At 34.6% G+C, this 20252-nt stretch overlaps 1 protein-coding gene across 2 annotated transcripts in view; it reads left to right on the top strand.

Annotated features, from left to right (window-relative positions):
• RAD18 (RAD18 E3 ubiquitin protein ligase) overlaps positions 1-20252 on the top strand; it is a 742369-nt gene that overhangs the window by 24673 nt on the left and 697444 nt on the right. Inside the window, exons 1-2 of one of the 2 annotated variants that reach the window (XM_078662419.1) lie at positions 5721-5864; positions 7168-7380. The exons of the other annotated variant lie outside the window; for it this stretch is intronic. The gene's annotated coding sequence lies outside the window, so the exon portion shown is untranslated. Of the gene's footprint in view, positions 1-5720; positions 5865-7167; positions 7381-20252 lie in introns of those variants that run through there. 2 annotated transcript variants of the gene reach the window in all.

The raw sequence follows: 20252 nt of genomic DNA, 5'->3' as shown, positions 1-20252 counted from the left end.
AATTAACTCCAATACACATAAAAAAATAGCTAAAAAAAGTCTCTAAAATGCAGTTAGAGAAAACAAAAAAGTACAAGTAAAAGAAACCAAAGCACTGTATGTCCATAAAACAGAAAAAACAATGGACATAATACCTGACATTAACATGCCTTTCACTAATACTTGGCAAATAAGTACTACAGACTCTAGCAGTGATAATATTCAAATTTTAAGCAAACAATCAAGTACAATGCCTGCAGAAACAACAAATATTCTTGCAACTTCAATTAATAGTATAGATAGTAATAGATGCTTAAACCAAGAAAATCAACCAAGCACAAGCACTGTGAATACAAAACAATTAGCCAAAAAGCAATGTATGCATCAGAAAAAACAAAATGAACTAAACAATAGTATAGAATTAGAAACAAATAAACTTATGTTAGAACTTGTAACTGCTTTCTATGAAGAAGTCTTGTATGAGCCAGAGTACATCTGTACCATTTGCAATCAACTATGGCATAAGCAATCACTAAGAAATACTAAAAGTATTGCTGAAAATCCAAGATTTATACAATGTAACATTACTGTAAATAAAACAGACTATATATGTGCCACTTGCTATACACATATTAGCAATGATAAAATACCACCATGCTCATATATAAATGGAATGAAATTTGAAAATATACCAGTGCAATTAAAATTGCACAATTTAGAAGAAAGATTAGTTTCTCCACGGATTCCTTTTGTGCAAATAAGAACATTGCCTCGTGGATCTCAAAAGTCATTATCAGGAGCAGTTGTTAATGTACCAGCAGATGTTATGACTACAGTCACAATTTTACCCAGGCAGATCAATGATGAAATGACAATTCCAATCAAACTAAAAAGAAAGTTAGCTTTCAAATCATTTACCCATTATGAAAATGTAAGACCAAACATAGTGAAAAAAGCAGCACTATGGCTAGCAACAAACAGTGACATGTTTAAAGAATATGGAGTCACTTTTAATCCAGAATGGGAATATATACCACAAGAAATAAATTATAGCAGTGGAACATCAGAAGATCATAATTCAACAAGATCGTCAGATAACATACAAGCAGGGAATTTAGATACTTTATTAATAAATGAAACAATTACAACGGATAGTCCCAATATGCTATGTGTAGCACCTGGTGAACACAACAAACCAAGAGGATTATATGAAGACAAAGATTCAGAATTTTTAGCATTTCCGACCATATTTGTTGGCACTCGCAGACCTAATAATAATGATAGACATGTACTTGTACATTATAGTACAATATGCCAATGGGAATTAAGAAGCTATGATAGAAGAGTAGCTAAATATATTACTAATATTTTCTTTGAACTAAGAAAATTACACATCAATCAAATACAGGTAAAAATATATATTTCTTTAAGGAAATTTTTCAACAGTGGTGAATGTATTACTGCCAAAGACATAAAAAATAACTTAGAAAGCATCTTTAAATATAATAAAGGGTACAAAATATTAAAAACAATCCGCAGTTCACCACCATATTGGGAGCAGTGTAAAAAAGACCTCTTTGCAATGATAAGGCAACTTGGAATACCAACATTTCTTCTCACTTTATCTGCCACAAAAGCTAAATGGCACCACTTCATTAATATATTACTACGAGTGCAAAATCCAAATGAATACACTGAAGAAGAATTTAAAGAAATGTCATGGGAAACAAAATGTAAATTAATACAAGAAGATCCAATTACCTGTGCAAGGCATTTTGATTTTCAAGTAAGAAAATTATTTAATTGTGTCATAGTGGACAAAACAAACCCTATTGGAAAATTACAAGACTTCTTTTACAGAGTTGAATTCCAACAAAGAGGTTCACCCCAAATACATGCATTATTATGGATTGAGAATGCACCATTATATGGAAAAGCAGAATTACAACAAGTCATTGAATTTATAGACAAATATATAACTTGCAATAAATCACAAGAACCAGATTTAGAGAAATTACTACCTCTACAAAGACATGCACACACAAAAAATTGCAGGAGGAAAAATCAACGCACATGCAAATATCAATATCCAAGATATCCAATATCAGAAACAATGATACTTGAATCATTACCAAATGATCCTGCAGACAAACAGATGCAAAACAAAATTGAAACTATTCATGATTTAATTAATAGTCCTGACTTTCACACACTAGAATTTACTCAGTTCTTAGAACTAATCCAAATGGATAAAAATCAATATATTACATGTTTGAGATTTGTAATAGATAAAACAAATTTTTTTTTAAAAAGATTACGAGCTGAATGCTTTATTAATAGCTATAATACAATACTTCTTAAAGCATGGAGAGCAAACATAGATGTACAGTACATTTTAGATGCATATGCTTGTGCTGTGTACATCATATCCTATATCAGTAAATCACAGAGAGAAATGAGCAAAAATAATAGCACAAGCTGCAAAAGAAGTAACTCATAATAGCAATATCAAAGCACAACTGAGACACATTGGCAATAAATTCCTAAACTGTTCAGAAATAAGTGCTCAAGAAGCAGCATATCTGATACTTCAAATTCCATTACGGAAGAGTTCTCGATCATTTGTATTTATTAATACAAGCCCACCTGAAAAAAGAACTTATTTGCTCAAAGATGTAGATACTATAAATTCATTACCAGATACATCAAGTAATATCCAATGTGAAAATATCATAGCAAAATATTGCAAACGACCAGTCATTACAACAGTGTACATTAGCTGACTTTTTTGCTACTTATAATTACAAACCCCAAAAACATGTACAACAAAGTAAAAATGACAATGACAACTTACTTACTGAAACAAATGTTTATAGTTCAGATGAAGAAGAAGTTGAAATAAAAAGTATACAGCAAAACACAAAAAGTATCTACACTAATAGAAACTGTACTTTTGCTGAACGGTCATGTCGAAAAATTATACGATATTGTAGATTTAACAAAAACGATGATTCTGAAAACTATTACCGAGAATTGTTAATGCTTCATTACCCATGGAGAGAAGAAAGCAAAATAATCTTAAATAGTCCTACATATTATGTAAGATATATGCAAGTAAAAGAAATTGTAGATAAGCATTATAATAATTATAATTCTAACAACGAAATTATTACTAAACTTACTGAAGATACCGAACATGAAATGATAAATATCAATCTAGATTCAACAATATCTTCAGAATCAGCAAGCCTTAAAATTGAAAATAATGAAAAGCAATTGCAATATGACTTATCTCTAGATATAGGTATTAAAAGCATAGATGAAAATGAAACTTTATCTCAATGTGTCCTAACAGATGACAAATATTATGAGATCATGCACAATTTAACAGAAGAACAACTACATTTTGTTTATCATCATTTGAACTGGATAAAAACAAAAGAAACACCATGCTATACATTTTGCCCTGGTGGTGCAGGAGTAGGTAAAAGCTTTCTAATAACTGCACTTTATCAAACATTGCTATGGTATTACAATACAACAGCTGGTGAAAATCCTAGCAATATTTATGTGTTACTTACAGCTCCAACAGGAAAAGCAGCACACAATATTAATGGGAAAACACTACATAGCACCTTCAAAATACCTGTGTCACAAAATGTGACTTATAAACCACCAACACATGAACACAGGACTCATTTGCAAACTCAATTAATGCATTTAAAAGTACTAATAATGGATGAAATATCAATGGTTGGAGGAAACATTTTCAATTTTATTCATAACAGACTGCAAGAAATAAAATCATCTAACCAGCCTTTTGGAGGAATCACAATCTTAGCTATAGGAGACTTTTATCAATTAAAACCAGTATTTGACAGCTATATCTTTGAAGATACTAAGCAGTTATATGGATCTTTAGGCACTAACTTATGGGTAACATATTTAAAAATTTTTGAACTAACTAAAATAATGCACCAACAAAATGACCTACTATTTGCACAATTGTTAAACAGACTGAGAGAAGGAAAACATACAAGTGATGACATATCACACATAAAACAGCGTGAAAAACAACCAGATAATAACATTGCAAAATCTATACCATATATAATGTCAACTAACAAAGAAGTAAATGCAGTAAATCAAAAAGTTTTAATGCAAGATAGCCAACAATATCAAGTTTATACTACCATAGTAAAAGATACTGTTAGTTCAGATGTAGCACAAAAAAGTTAAAGAAACAATATTACAAAAATTACCGAAAGATTCAACAAAAACTATGGGCCTGTCCCATACATTACACATAGCTTTAAAACTACGCTATGATTTAACTTGCAATATTGATGTTAATGATTTATCATATATAGTTTGGGTTGCATTTGATAATAAAACAGTTGGAAAAAACACACGTCAGCAGAACAAACACTTATATCAGTCACATATTTCACAAGAATGGACACCCATTCAAGCAGTCACAAGGCAATTCCAAATTACAAAAAAATTATTACAAGCAATTTCCATTACGACAAGCATCAGAAAGAACTATACATAGAACACAAGGTGAAACAATAGAACCCCTATATATTCACTTTAACAACAGCAAAATACATCACTTGCATTATGTTGCTTTAAGCAGAGCTAAGTCTATATCAAATATATACATTCAAAACTTTAATGAACACAAAATTGTAGTACATCCAAAAGTTACAGAAGAAATGCATAGATTAAGAACGTACATGCCATTAGAAATATCTGTACCCCAATTAAAATCATATAAGACACATTTGAATATCATTGTACAAAATATATATGTTCACTACAGAAGCATTTTAATTTTTTAACATCAGATTCAAACATTATGAACGCTGACATTATTTGTTTAACAGAAATAAACACTACAAGGAAAGCACCAAAAAATGCTTTCCTTATTGAACCTTATTGAACAATATCCTTATATGATTTTTGATGAATACCATTATCAACAAACAACGCATGGCATTATATTTTACTACAAAAAAAATGTTCATTCTACCAATTTATGAAACAAAACAAGGGATTGATATTCTACACTTCATACTATACATTAATAATAAAAAACTACTTGGTAATAATATTATACAAACCACCACAAGCATTATTACATTATTACAGACATTATTAGAAGTAATAACAAGCATAACTTACTTCTTCCCAGGATATCTATATATTATTATGGGAGACTTCAATATAGACTTAAACAATAAATGCCCCAAAAGCACAAAACCACTGCACTTTCTGAATACACAATTGCAATGCAACCAACTTATAAATACGTTCACAACAAACTGCCAATCATTATTAGACCACATATACACAAATGCAGAGCAAGAAGCATTTGGAACTATAGAATCCTATTATAGTGATCACAAAGCATTATGGATTTCAATTTAAAATGTTACTCTTTTTTTCATCTTGCAGATGCTTACCATTGAAGACATCATAAATAAAGCAACAGAAGACAGCAAGCCATACCAAAAACCACTAAAGTTGAAAGTTGTTAAATGCTCCACAAAAACCTATTATAGGAATTCTAAGGAAGATGATAAAATCCTTTATCATTTAGCATTGGCGGATCCAACAGGAACTATAAAAGCAACATGCTATAATGAAGACTCTTACGATCAAACAAAAGACAAGAATGGATTGCTAATTAGGAATTTCATCATAAAGAACAATACAGTCATAATTACGAAGCAAAGATAAGACCAATGACATTATCAGATTTAATCATCAAAGAAGCAGAAAATATTTTGCAGCCATCACCACCTCCAGCATTGCCCTTAAAAGAAATAAAAAGGGCACAATTAAAGTCTATGATGACTGTTTGCGGAACAGTAGCAGAAGTACGTATATATACATATATACATGATGCTTGCAACACTTTCCACTTTACATGCATCTTACATTACCCATTACTCTTTATAAACATAACATACATCACTTTTATACACATCACCACATACACACAAACATAATTCACTTGTTATACAAACAAAAGCTCCTATAGCAAACACACATCACATGTTGTTGCAAATAACAAAAACTACCCTTAACTGCCTTCCAAACTAAGTTAATAACTTCAAAATGCCTTCTACAAATAAGAAAAGTCTTAAAGTTAACATTGTTAACACTTTACAAATAGTAAAGTTAAAAGTCTTAACTTTAAAACTCATAAATGCCTTCTGTAATTAGCAAAAGTCCTAAAGTTATCATTTTTATCACTTTAACGGTAGTAAAGTTAACACTCCTACCTTTACTACTTGCAAACTGATAAAATCTTAACTTTAACACTTCTAATATTCACAAAAAGCATTTAAAACAGCAAAATACAAACTCCTAATTTTAGTACGAATAAACTAACAACAATTGTAACTTTAAAACTATTAATATTCGCTGAAAGCATTTACTGCTCTTAACTTAAAATTCCTCCTTCACAACTCTTAACCTAAAAACCGCTTCCTAGAATAACTACCATGTCTCAAACTTGCATTTATCAGTTGTAAATTTCAATTAAGTACTGTATATACTATCTCCACCAATACACTACAAACCCAAATTGTATCATACTTTTAACAAACATTCTATTATCATTCTCTTGCACACTCTTAATTATATCCCTTATTACAATAACGATTCAGATTTTCTTTTCTAGTCTAGAAACATTATGCCGTACATGTTTCGAAAACACTATTAATCTTTAGTTACACTTCATAAAATACTGCAACAACAATCACTGTCAAATATATTCCTCTATGTAATCCATACTTCAATGTTTTAATTTAATATTCTCATTCCTATCTTACCTTAAACAGTGCAACCTCCTGTTAATATCTTGCAGTACTTCAACCAATACTCTATATATCAAAACTCTTTATCTGTCATTATAAAAAAGAGTTAAGTAACTCCTGCCCTTAAAAAACAGTTTTAGGTACTTAATGACCAAACGTGCTATTCACACTCTATGCTACTTCAATACATTTCTTTCTCAATGTCAGAAAACATACCAAACATACTTTTTCACTTTACTAACTACTCCTACCTCACTAAATACTTCTTTGCCACTCTCATTTCTTACATTCTACCTCACTTTAGCAATAATTAATGCAACAAATAATTATGTACTTTTATTATGCTTACTTTTTGCAGGAAGAAGAAACCAAATCAATATTTATAAATGGAAAGGATACTCTTCTAAAGAGCATAACACTAAAGGATTCAACAGACGTTAAAATAACATTGTGGAAAGAAGCAATGGAATTCAAAATAAAAATTTAACAATATGTGAAAATAACTCAGGTGACTGTACATGAGTTCAACGGAGACAAAATATTGAACACAACAAGACATAGTCAATTTGAAGTAAGTAATATTTAACCTCTTTATTTTATTACAGTATTCTTGCTTAGATATCATAACTTTACATATACTGCATAGCAAACTATGTACTTAGCCAACAATGAAGCCATACAAAATAAGCAAAATGTACAACCTATCGTGTACATCAGAATAACAAGTACCTCTAGTATTATGTACAAAAACATGTCTTTACCCATAAATTTCAAATAGCTTTTGTTTTCAACAAACTCTTAAAAACTTAAGAGCATATTTACAAACACAGCCTTAAAATTATCACCAGTATAACAGCAAAAAACCTGCCACTAAAACAGCAATAATAGACTACATAATATGGTCTTTACAATTACACACAATTCAAATAGAACACCATGGTCTAGTCTAACAATTAACTTCTATTCAAATTGTGTACAATTATTCAGAGACTATTATCAAGCTTCTTATTATCGCTTTACCAGCAATTACCTGCCACAAGAGCAAAAACAATTTTAATACTATGCTTATAAATATGCCCTTATGTACTACAATTTGCAGTAACTAAGATACTTCAGTCTCTTAAGAACTTTCACTTTGTGTTGCTTGCCTTTATTGATGTCATTTATACAGTCTCTCCTCATCAACAATTTTTTTTAAATGTTTTTATTTGCTTTTTACAGTGCTTCAACATAACACCTCTGTCACAAAAGATCATCAAGCCCCACCCTTCATCTCACCACCCTCCTCCGCACTCCCTTAAAAACACTTTGTCCTCCTGCACACCTTCCAAGTAAACCATGTTGCTCCAGAGGCTTCCACCCGTTGAAGTACAATATCTGCAGTAATGCTTTCCTTTGTCTAGGACAAGTGAGCCTCTCACTTCCTCCAATTCACATTGCTCCATCAAAGTCATAATATCGGCACCACCTGCCCTACACTCTAGCAAACTTCCTAGAGCATCCTCTAGCCTTATATGTGATCCTTTACACTGCCATAGATAAGTCCATACCTCTCCTTCATTCCTCCAGCTCTAGCCACATCTCTCTTACCCACCACCAAGGCCACAACCAGAAAGATCAACAGGGGGCAGTTCAAGTCTACATCATTCATCATACCTAACAGAACCAGTTTGACATCTAGCAGCACAATAACCTCCAAGACCTCTCCCACCTCTCTCATAATCTCCATCCAATACTGCTGTATGTCAAGGCATTCCCAAATAATATGATACAAATCTCCCCTCCCCTAGCCACACTTCAGGCAATTCAGGTTACTTGCCCTCACCATTCAGTTAAAGCATACACTATCGTAGTACACATTATGTAGGATTTTATATTTAATAAGGCATATGCATGACTTGATAGCAACTTCTCTCAGGTGTATCAGAACTGTATCCCACTACACCATATCCATCTTTCCTACATCCTGCTCACATTTTTCCCATAGTTTCAAAAGCTGATCAACACATCGTTAAACTATATACCTGTATTTCATAATGTTTCAAACAAAAGTTTACCTTCAAGGTAACATTAGCTGACTCTCCCAAAAATGTCATGTACCTAAAACCAATAAAAAACAAAAAGGTACAAAATTCAAGACAGTATATCATGACATGCTATTTAAGAAGTCAAATGACAATATCAGCAAAAAACGTACACTTGTAGTACATTACAATGTCACCTTCCTTTAGAATACTACTGTAATGTGAAAATCATATAGTGCACAATTCACGACAGTAACTTAAAACAAAATCCTAAACTTACAACTTTTAGTATTCATAGAATACACTTACAATTTTTGTTAATCACAGATGTAACTTAAAACACGCGTCACACAGAGTTAAGAGAAACTTAACACAGACTTAACACAGACTCAAGACAGACTTAAAACAGACTCAAGACAGACTCAAGACAAACTCGAAACATACTTAACAGAGACTTAAGACAGACTTGAGTTTGTCTTAACTTACAATTTTGTCTTAATTCTCTGTGAAATCTCTCTTAAGTCAGTCTTATGTGTTCAGTCTCTCTAAGTCTGTCTTAAATTTGTTTTAAGTTTGTCTTAACTTTCTCTTAAGTCTCTCCTAAATTTTCCTTAACTTCATTCTGTCAATAACAAAAATCATAAGTGTATTCTGTAAATATCAAAAGTTGTAAGTTTAGAATGTTATCTTAATTTAGTTCTGTCAATCAGCCCCATTTAAACTGTATTACCATAAAGTTCATACATGCAAATAATCATTCATTAACAATATATTCCCAGGTAAAAGAACGTCCTTCGGAAACTATTCAAATTGAAATATATGGTGTTGAGAAGACCGACCAAGAAACCTATACATTAACAATACAAGTATTTGATACTGATAATTATCAGTCAATGAAGATAAACAATGACACTTTGATGGACTACTTTGGAATAAGTACAGATGTGGAAGCGTTAGCCGATGAATTACTAGTCTTTCTTTCTAGAACTGTAGAAGTTATTTTTGGCAATGATTTCATTACTGAAATTACTACAGACATGACATTCAATTGATGTTTTTCTTATTTAAAGTATAACCATGTGACATTTTTTTTTTTTTTTAGCGATTTGTAAAGCGCCTGGTGACCCGAGGGCATCCCCGTGCGTGTTTATGAACACATTGAATGTAACATTACGTTTTCTAATCACTAATACAACTATGTTACATTTACTACTTCCTTGAATGTTACAACAATGTTATTTGAATAAAAATGTCAACCTTGAATTACCAATTGTAATGTAATCTGTCATGAATCAATGACAGAAACTACAGAATAAATCACACACCAATAACATTTCTATGGTGACAACTATAACCATATCACAGTTACTACTTTATTTGATATAACAGTCATATCATCCGAATAAAAAATACAAGTTTTGCTTACCAGTACCAATTTATTTTGCAATGATGTAATTGCTATGTTACAAGATAAATCACAATATACAAAAAATTGTTATGCTGAAACCGATAACCATTAAATATTAACTACTTTAATGTTACAACAATGTTATTTGAATAAAAATGACAATTTTGGATTACCAATTATAATGTAATCTGTCATGAATCAATGACAGAAAGTACAACATAAATCACAGACCAATAACATTTTTATGGTGACAACTATAACCATATCACAGTTACTATTTTATTTTATGTGACAGTCATATCATCCGAATAAAAAATAAAACTTTTGCTTACCAATACCAATTTATTTTGCAATTATGTCATTGCTATGTTACAAGATAAATCACAATATACAAAAAATTGTTATGGTGAAACCAATAACCATTAAATATTAACTACTGTATGTAATGTAACACCAATATTATGATAATAAAAAATAAAGTTTTGTTTAACAATAAAAATGTAATTACTCTATATATTCGTTATACTCTTTCATACTTTTCATAACTTTATATATTATATATTCTGTCTAATCTGCATTAATACATACTTATTTCTAAAAAAAAACACGTTCAAACGAAAGAAGTATAACTTTAATAATGCGAGACCTGTTGCATTGTAAATGCTTGTTTTATTATGTCTTCATTTTGTACTTACCTGTGTTTTTTCCTTCATTTTTGTATTGTCAGTCCTTAAATTTCCTTAATAAGAACGATTTGAACTTAAAAAAAAGAAAAATGTAAACACTTTAGAAACATGTAAACCCTCCAAAAACACCTTAAAACCTCATAGATTTATCGAGCACTCAAAGTCCAGTCAAATAGTCAGTCTTATGTTATCTTGCAAAGACAAAGGTTTTATTCTCGAATCATTCCAATTATCGTCTTCATTGGATACATCCTTTACATCCTTCAGAATAGTACAATCTTCATACTACATGTAGCCACGCAATCTTGCAGCCAACACGTGTTTCGTCCGGTCAATGTGTGACCTAATGACTTCCTCAGGGCTGCAACCCAAACATAATGCAATAGTGCCAGATTATTAAGATTATAATCGTAAAATGTTGACATTTAAGGCATAATTAAAACTGTTAGGGGAGAACATCCCAAACCTTAAAAGGTGCTCAATAGGGCCAGATTCCGGAAAAAATTAAAAACTTATCTTTATAGCAAATAATGGCTCGTGCTGTTTTGTGTTCCCTGTCATCTGCCTACTCCCACTTTTAGCGCGTGGACACGCCGGTGTGCGTAAGCGCAGCGCTCAATAAATGTCCCAATAATAATAATAATAATAGTACCAATATGCAAATCAGGAAGGGCCAACCACCAAGCGAAGAACAAGCTAGAGGCACCGAGGTATAGTGAGATCTAAATAAATTCCAAGTTTGAGACAATGTCACACTAATAAAGTTAGAAGGTGCAAGAAAGGAACATTGTAATTAAATTGTGTCAAAGACGAACATGCTGAGGGGTATCATACCTAATTTCTTCACGTGTAGAGTTATAGAGTATCTGTTCCTAATATATCCTATGCGATGCTACACAAAGTAAAGGGTCAAAGTTATCCCACCGATATTTATTTACAACGTAATATACTAATTTTTCTCAGAAATCTACTCGTTTCCTCTTACCCAGTATCCAAGCGACTTCACGTAGTTTCTGAAGTCTGCCCTGCTCTCAAAATGCCAGGTGTCCGAGTTCGTCACCTGCAATACGAGATGCCATATTAGGGTGTATCGCAAACTATCAGGGTTGATAAAAGTTAATGTAAATATCTAACAGTTATAATACGCGGCATCTTACCTCTCGTACTGTGTATTGTACGTCGGTACGCGGTATCCCTGTCTGGCGTCCTAGTTCGGCGCCATCTTACTATTCTCATTTATACTAAATGAGACTAGCGGCCACCATGTTAGTATAACCCGTTCTATATGAAACGATAGTTTGTGTAAAATAAATTGAGCAAAATAAATAATGCGTATTTATTTCTCAATGTACAAATTATCTAGATCGATATCGTATTCGCAAAATAGTATTAAGGTGAATAGATATTTAGTGGGTAGGAGCCACTATCTTATTTTCGAGGTCGCGCTACATAGTTCACGTAATTAAATAATAATTCTTTAGACGCTATTCTCAATGAATGTGAATATCTCTGGCTTTATCATATATTTAATTTATCTGTGGCGCTCAAGAAGCGTGTTTAAATTATCGACGCCATCTTGGAGTGGTCTAAGTGCAATTACACACAGTAGTGATATAGCGTATCAGAGCTAGTATACTCTCTATTATTTACAGTTAGCGAGATCATGGTAGATCATAATTATAGATGATCCTCTTGGGGCCAGGAGTCTCATGTAGAGGGGACATATTGGAAGAAATTTAATATATGAACCCCACCAGCATGCCATCAAAAGAGTAAACGAAAGCACAGCAAGAGAGTGGGTGAATAGGAGAGGTCATGGTTACATTTCAAGATAATTAGCCACATATTAGTCAGTTCATTTGAACTCTAATGTGTTCTCATTTTCCAACATAAATGTTTACATATATCAGATTAGAGTTGCCAGATTTCTCTCAACAATAATAACTGGTACGGTATCCTCATTTTTCAGAATGTACACACAAATAATCAAATACATTGTGCATTCAGTTATATGAATACATTGTTGCAGTTATAGCATGAATACATTGTTACAGTTCATAGCATTCCAGAATAGTATAAAAACGCATATTACTCATTGCCAAGGAAGAATTCATATTCATGATCAACATTTAAACCCATTTCTACAGCTTTCAGTTTTATCAACCAGGTTACCTCCTTCCTCCTCAGGGTTAATAACCTGTTCCCACCTCTGGGGTCTAATTCGATATGGTCTATCCCATGATAGAAGAAGTTGTGTTTGAAGCTATCTGATTGGTTTCTGATTAGGTGGGCCGAGGTTGGGTACCGAATATCCCCTTGTTTAATAGCTCTGAAGTGTTCTGACATTCTATCTCTAAGCCTTCTTTTGGTACTCCCAACATATATCTTCCCACAGCTGCATGCAATGACATACACAACAAAAGTTGTATCACAGTTTATAAATTGTTCAATGTTATTTTCACCTGTATCATTATAATTAAAGCTTACCACTTTTTTCTTTGCCCATCTACATGAAGGGCATTTCCCACATTTGTGGAACCCTTTGAACTTAGATAGCCAGTCTTTGTTAACAGCTTTTTTTGGGTAGCTAGGGCTAAGCATATTGGCAAGTGTCAATCCTTTCCTGTACGTTACAGATGGCTTACTGGAGATATATGGTATAATATCCTGATCAAGCATGAGTAATGGCCAGTGTTTTTTAAGAATAGTATACAATTTGGTACTTTCAGTACTATAATGTGTTATCAGCCGCACTTTGGCCTCAGTATCAGGAGTCATTTTGTCAGATTTGACCTTAAGTAGGTCTGCCCGTTTTAGTTTGTTAACTCTAGATACTGCTGTATTTATAGTACGTGTTTCATAGCCCCTTCTTAAAAAACACTGGCCATTACTCATGCTTGATCAGGATATTATACCAAAAGCTGTTAACAAAGACTGGCTATCTAAGTTCAAAGGGTTCCACAAATGTGGGAAATGCCCTTCATGTAGATGGGCAAAGAAAAAAGTGGTAAGCTTTAATTATAATGATACAGGTGAAAATAACATTGAACAATTTATAAACTGTGATACAACTTTTGTTGTGTATGTCATTGCATGCAGCTGTGGGAAGATATATGTTGGGAGTACCAAAAGAAGGCTTAGAGATAGAATGTCAGAACACTTCAGAGCTATTAAACAAGGGGATATTCGGTACCCAACCTCGGCCCACCTAATCAGAAACCGATCAGATAGCTTCAAACACAACTTCTTCTATCATGGGATAGACCATATCGAATTAGACCCCAGAGGTGGGAACAGGTTATTAACCCTGAGGAGGAAGGAGGTAACCTGGTTGATAAAACTGAAAGCTGTAGAAATGGGTTTAAATGTTGATCATGAATATGAATTCTTCCTTGGCAATGAGTAATATGCGTTTTTATACTATTCTGGAATGCTATGAACTGTATCAATGTATTCATGCTATAACTGCAACAATGTATTCATATAACTGAATGCACAATGTATTTGATTATTTGTGTGTACATTCTGAAAAATGAGGATACCGTACCAGTTATTATTGTTGAGAGAAATCTGGCAACTCTAATCTGATATATGTAAACATTTATGTTGGAAAATGAGAACACATTAGAGTTCAAATGAACTGACTAATATGTGGCTAATTATCTTGAAATGTAACCATGACCTCTCCTATTCACCCACTCTCTTGCTGTGCTTTCGTTTACTCTTTTGATGGCATGCTGGTGGGGTTCATATATTAAATTTCTTCCAATATGTCCCCTCTACATGAGACTCCTGGCCCCAAGAGGATCATCTATAATTATGATCTACCATGATCTCGCTAACTGTAAATAATAGAGAGTATACTAGCTCTGATACGCTATATCACTACTGTGTGTAATTGCACTTAGACCACTCCAAGATGGCGTCGATAATTTAAACACGCTTCTTGAGCGCCACAGATAAATTAAATATATGATAAAGCCAGAGATATTCACATTCATTGAGAATAGCGTCTAAAGAATTATTATTTAATTACGTGAACTATGTAGCGCGACCTCGAAAATAAGATAGTGGCTCCTACCCACTAAATATCTATTCACCTTAATACTATTTTGCGAATACGATATCGATCTAGATAATTTGTACATTGAGAAATAAATACGCATTATTTATTTTGCTCAATTTATTTTACACAAACTATCGTTTCATATAGAACGGGTTATACTAACATGGTGGCCGCTAGTCTCATTTAGTATAAATGAGAATAGTAAGATGGCGCCGAACTAGGACGCCAGACAGGGATACCGCGTACCGACGTACAATACACAGTACGAGAGGTAAGATGCCGCGTATTATAACTGTTAGATATTTACATTAACTTTTATCAACCCTGATAGTTTGCGATACACCCTAATATGGCATCTCGTATTGCAGGTGACGAACTCGGACACCTGGCATTTTGAGAGCAGGGCAGACTTCAGAAACTACGTGAAGTCGCTTGGATACTGGGTAAGAGGAAACGAGTAGATTTCTGAGAAAAATTAGTATATTACGTTGTAAATAAATATCGGTGGGATAACTTTGACCCTTTACTTTGTGTAGCATCGCATAGGATATATTAGGAACAGATACTCTATAACTCTACACGTGAAGAAATTAGGTATGATACCCCTCAGCATGTTCGTCTTTGACACAATTTAATTACAATGTTCCTTTCTTGCACCTTCTAACTTTATTAGTGTGACATTGTCTCAAACTTGGAATTTATTTAGATCTCACTATACCTCGGTGCCTCTAGCTTGTTCTTCGCTTGGTGGTTGGCCCTTCCTGATTTGCATATTGGTACTATTGAGCACCTTTTAAGGTTTGGGATGTTCTCCCCTAACAGTTTTAATTATGCCTTAAATGTCAACATTTTACGATTATAATCTTAATAATCTGGCACTATTGCATTATGTTTGGGTTGCAGCCCTGAGGAAGTCATTAGGTCACACATTGACCGGACGAAACACGTGTTGGCTGCAAGATTGCGTGGCTACATGTAGTATGAAGATTGTACTATTCTGAAGGATGTAAAGGATGTATCCAATGAAGACGATAATTGGAATGATTCGAGAATAAAACCTTTGTCTTTGCAAGATAACATAAGACTGACTATTTGACTGGACTTTGAGTGCTCGATAAATCTATCTGGTTTTGTTTAAGCTTTTGCGAGCTTATCTACAGGTCGTGGTAACCGACCCACTTTTGTCTGGAGCACCTAATTTACTGTGGACATTACTATTTCCCTTACACGCTGTGCGCTCTTGCTATAACAGTTACCTTAAAACCTCCACACCTTCAGGGAAAATCCAGCTCAACCCAAACTAAGCGGCAAGTCCACATTCGAGGAAGCAGTTCAAACCTTTGAAATCGGTAAAGGTCCATAAATGTTAAGCATTTCTCACTTGCCAGCAAATACAGAGCAACCATCTCTTTTAGGAAACATCCCCAGCTGAATGCAAAGATGCCAACCTATCGAGCAGCAGCTTCCAAACTTTTACCAAAGCCCCACCTCGAAAGAGCAGCCCTAGACGTGCATTGCACCCCACAAAAGCATCGCCACTCTCCAAAGAAGAATCTCAGAGCTTGGGTAATGTGCTTTCCCAGGTTGTAGTTTTGGAGCAGCAGGTCACTTTTGCCCTGCACCCTGCTATTCCAATTTGCTCAGAAGACAAGAAGCTCTTGAAGAAGCAAGCTCTGTTAACCAGAAAACGAAGTGCTCACCTCTACTGGGACAGCCCCCCACCTTATAGTTTACCCGTGTTTAGTACATGATGTCGGAGGTTTATCAAGAGTGCAGCGTGGGGTGACTTCAGTTGCAAAAGGAGCCTCCTAGTGGGTCATAGCTACCTTACCCCTGACAGCAGGAATAAAAGTTAGTGTGAAGAAAAAGATGAGTCCCCCTACCAGGTCAACGGGCAGGGGGCTAGTGTTTAAATAAAGGATGGAAAACCTCTCACCGTCATTCCCTCTCCATTAACCCTATCTGACTTTGCTGCTTCTTTTGTTCCATTTTTGACAAATTTCATTCATATTCCTTTTAGCTCTTCCCTCTTCCCTTTTGTCCTCTTAACCAACTTCGCCTCTGACTGTATTCTAATATGTTTCAGATATCTTGGAATCATGGTTTCTGTTCTATTTTTCTAGTGCAAATTATATTGTCTTTTGCTTCTCTTTCTTTTTTCCTTTAGCTATCTAATTCTACCTTGTAGTTTCTTTTAAACATTTTCCTTTAACTGACAGACCCAAATTCTTTCATGCATTTGTTTTAAAGAAATCATCATTTTCCCCTTTATACTATCTCCAATCTTGTCTCTCCCATGTCTGTGAAAGCTACCAGAAACCATTGGATATAACAAACTTTCGTCTTTCTGACTTTAATACAGTCCTTATCACAGCACACAATAGGAACCTTTTTGACACCTTAAAACAGAATAATGCAATTCAATGGTATTTATGATAACACTATCCAAACAGTGAAAGCCTGGATCTGCCCAGCAGGCCTTGTGAAGGTGTTTGTAACAGGCACATAAGCCACTGAACTGTTTCCATGAATCCAAGTTGTGAAGTGCAATCTGCATAAGTATCTCTGGAACAACTTTAGAAACATCCTGAGCTTTCTAAATACAACTTTCCTGCAGGTTGCATATAATAGTGTGCAGAAAGCATATTATCATTGCTAATCAACTGCTAGACTGATCATCTTCACTGTTCCTTGTTGTTTATTCTAGTTTTTCCCCTTTGGTGTCGCTTCATCCTGTTTTGTTGCGCATGCCCTTCTCTAGTCATTGTTTGCCAACCGCCCTTACCTTTCCAGCTAATTGTTGCTTGCCTCCAGGGCCTGACTGGGAACAGAAACCGCCCCTGGCACACTGCTCAGCTGGCCCCCCATGGGGTGAGGGGGAGTGCAGCTGAGCAGTTTGCGAGGGCTGGTTTCGGCCGATTTTGTTACAGGGGGCCGATATTGCCGACCCCCGGTAGCAAAAACAGCCCCCTAGGGTTCCAAATCCGGCCCCCACCCTAGCTGCCCACTGGGGAAACGCCCGGTGCCCGCTATGGCCAGTCCGGCCCTGCTTGCCTCCACTCCCACTCTCCACCCATCATTGTTGCTTGCCCATTTCCCTCGGACCCCTTCCAATCCCCATTGTTGTCTGTAATGTCCACAGAGTTTTAAAATCTGGTATGGCGCGAACTAAAACGAACCATCTGATGCCAGGCACGTTTGTATGCTTCAGTAGAGCTGCCAGCATGCTTGTGACGCGCTCCCACAACCCCTGTTTCAGAAGTGCCAGCCATTACAAACTCTGCAGGCCTTTAAAGCAGTGACAACTTTTTTCTTTAATCAATACAAAAGCGTTGCTCTTCATATTTCCTTGAAATGTATAGTCTAGTCTTTAGAAAACATTTGTAAAATTACACCACTTATTCAGGGGCTACAGCAACCTAACTAACATCACAGTTTGTGACTGACTTTTTTGGGGGGGATGTCAATCTGCAGGAAAAATATGAGCAGTGACTCTGTTGTTAAAAGCATTTGATAAAGGCCGCTGACTTTGATACACGCTCCAGGTTGGGCATTACTTTAAAGCGGAGAGGGTGCGCTCAGCATTTCATCATCAGGATAAAAAGAGTTGTTCAAGAATTTATACACAAATATTGGGATGCGGAGGCTGTCACTGCTGCTGCCACAGAACCAAATTACCTACAAAAACTGTCAAACGGGTGCCACAGCAATACGTGCACAATTACTGCTCATTGTTCAACTTATCTTTGTTTTGTGGACAATAGATCAGACCCTGTGCAGCGGACTATCGCTGCTGTGCAGTACATATGAGGTCACTGGCTATCTGCAGCACAGCCATAAGGGACACAAATAAATCCATAATATTTTTTACTCCACCCAATCCAATCCATATAATTCCACTGCACACCACATACATAACACTCCATAACACAAATGGTAAAATACGTAATTTACAAAACCAATAGCTCTAACTCAATCAAAATGTGAGACCTATTTCATTTCCAATGCTTGTGGAACTTGCAGTTCATAAATTGTGATCCTTCCAATATAGCAGTGAGCTATGAAGGATGAGTAACTCCTATACCTTGAAACCCTTACTGTCTTATTTAACACACCCTCACTGTCTTGTGCAACACATCTTTTATTTACACATATGAATTACTGTCCATGTATAATGTGTACATGTGATGTAAAGTGCTCTAACACCCTGGATTGGGATGAGTAGTTCTATAAAAGAAATAAAACAAAATATGGTATATATGTTGTTATTTGTGTAAATACTGGGATATACCAATTCAATTAAATTCAATAGAAACTTTATTTTGGGTTTGATTCAAACCATAAAAGCACATGTGCAACAATGCAATTTAAAAATACAATAAATATATGAATATACGGTAAAGCGCAGAAAATACAAGGATCAGTAATTTACATACAAAAAATAAATTCAAGAGAGAGATAAATCAACACAGAGGACCATCACTGATCCATACAATTTCTCAACCTTATACATAGCTTTAAAAATTCAGTTACTTGAAGAATGCTGTCCTTATGCAGAAGTTGTAAATAAGTAAGGGCTGGTCTGATTTGATTAAAATTAAGTTTTTTTAAAAGAACAACCAGGTAGCGTTTGCGTGGATAATTATAAAATCTACATAAAAATATAAAATGCAGCATATCCTGTGGAGACTTTCCGTCGCAGCCACAGGGTGCAGCAAATTTATTAAAAATGTCACTTTTTGGTCTAATCAGCAAATGGTGGTAGAGGTTTAACCTAAACCTTGTTAGCAAGAACTTCTCATGTAAAGTCAATGAGCCAGTCAAGTATGGCTCCATTGATTCACCTGTATTAAGCAAAACAGATTTTCTAACAGTTGGTTTGAGAAGCTCCACACCTTCCCTTTGCATACTTCTGTCCTTAAGGAAGGTCCATTTAATTACCTCCATTTCCCTTTTTTCAATTTTACTCGGGTTTTCAAACAAGTCCAAACGACCAAGCCTGGAAAAGCTAGTTTTCAAGTAATTTAACCATAGGGTACCCATTGAGTTGTCCTGGGACAAAAAGTCTTTCATGATCAAGTGAGTCAATGGAATGTCCTCATTTAACCACAAATTTAGCCAGCATATCAGCGGGCGTAGAGAAAAATTGTTGCTTAAATAATGTGGCCCCAGCTCTTTATGTACTGCAAAATTAGAGGATCCAGCTGGGACACACAAGAGGCGCTTCATGAAAGAGTTTTCAGCAGTCTGTAACTGCTC

This window comes from Lissotriton helveticus, chromosome 9, assembly GCF_964261635.1.
Source record: "Lissotriton helveticus chromosome 9, aLisHel1.1, whole genome shotgun sequence".
NCBI classification, from domain to species: domain Eukaryota; kingdom Metazoa; phylum Chordata; class Amphibia; order Caudata; family Salamandridae; genus Lissotriton; species Lissotriton helveticus.
Note: the sequence above shows the minus strand (reverse complement) of the source record. Positions and strands in the feature narration are given on the sequence as shown.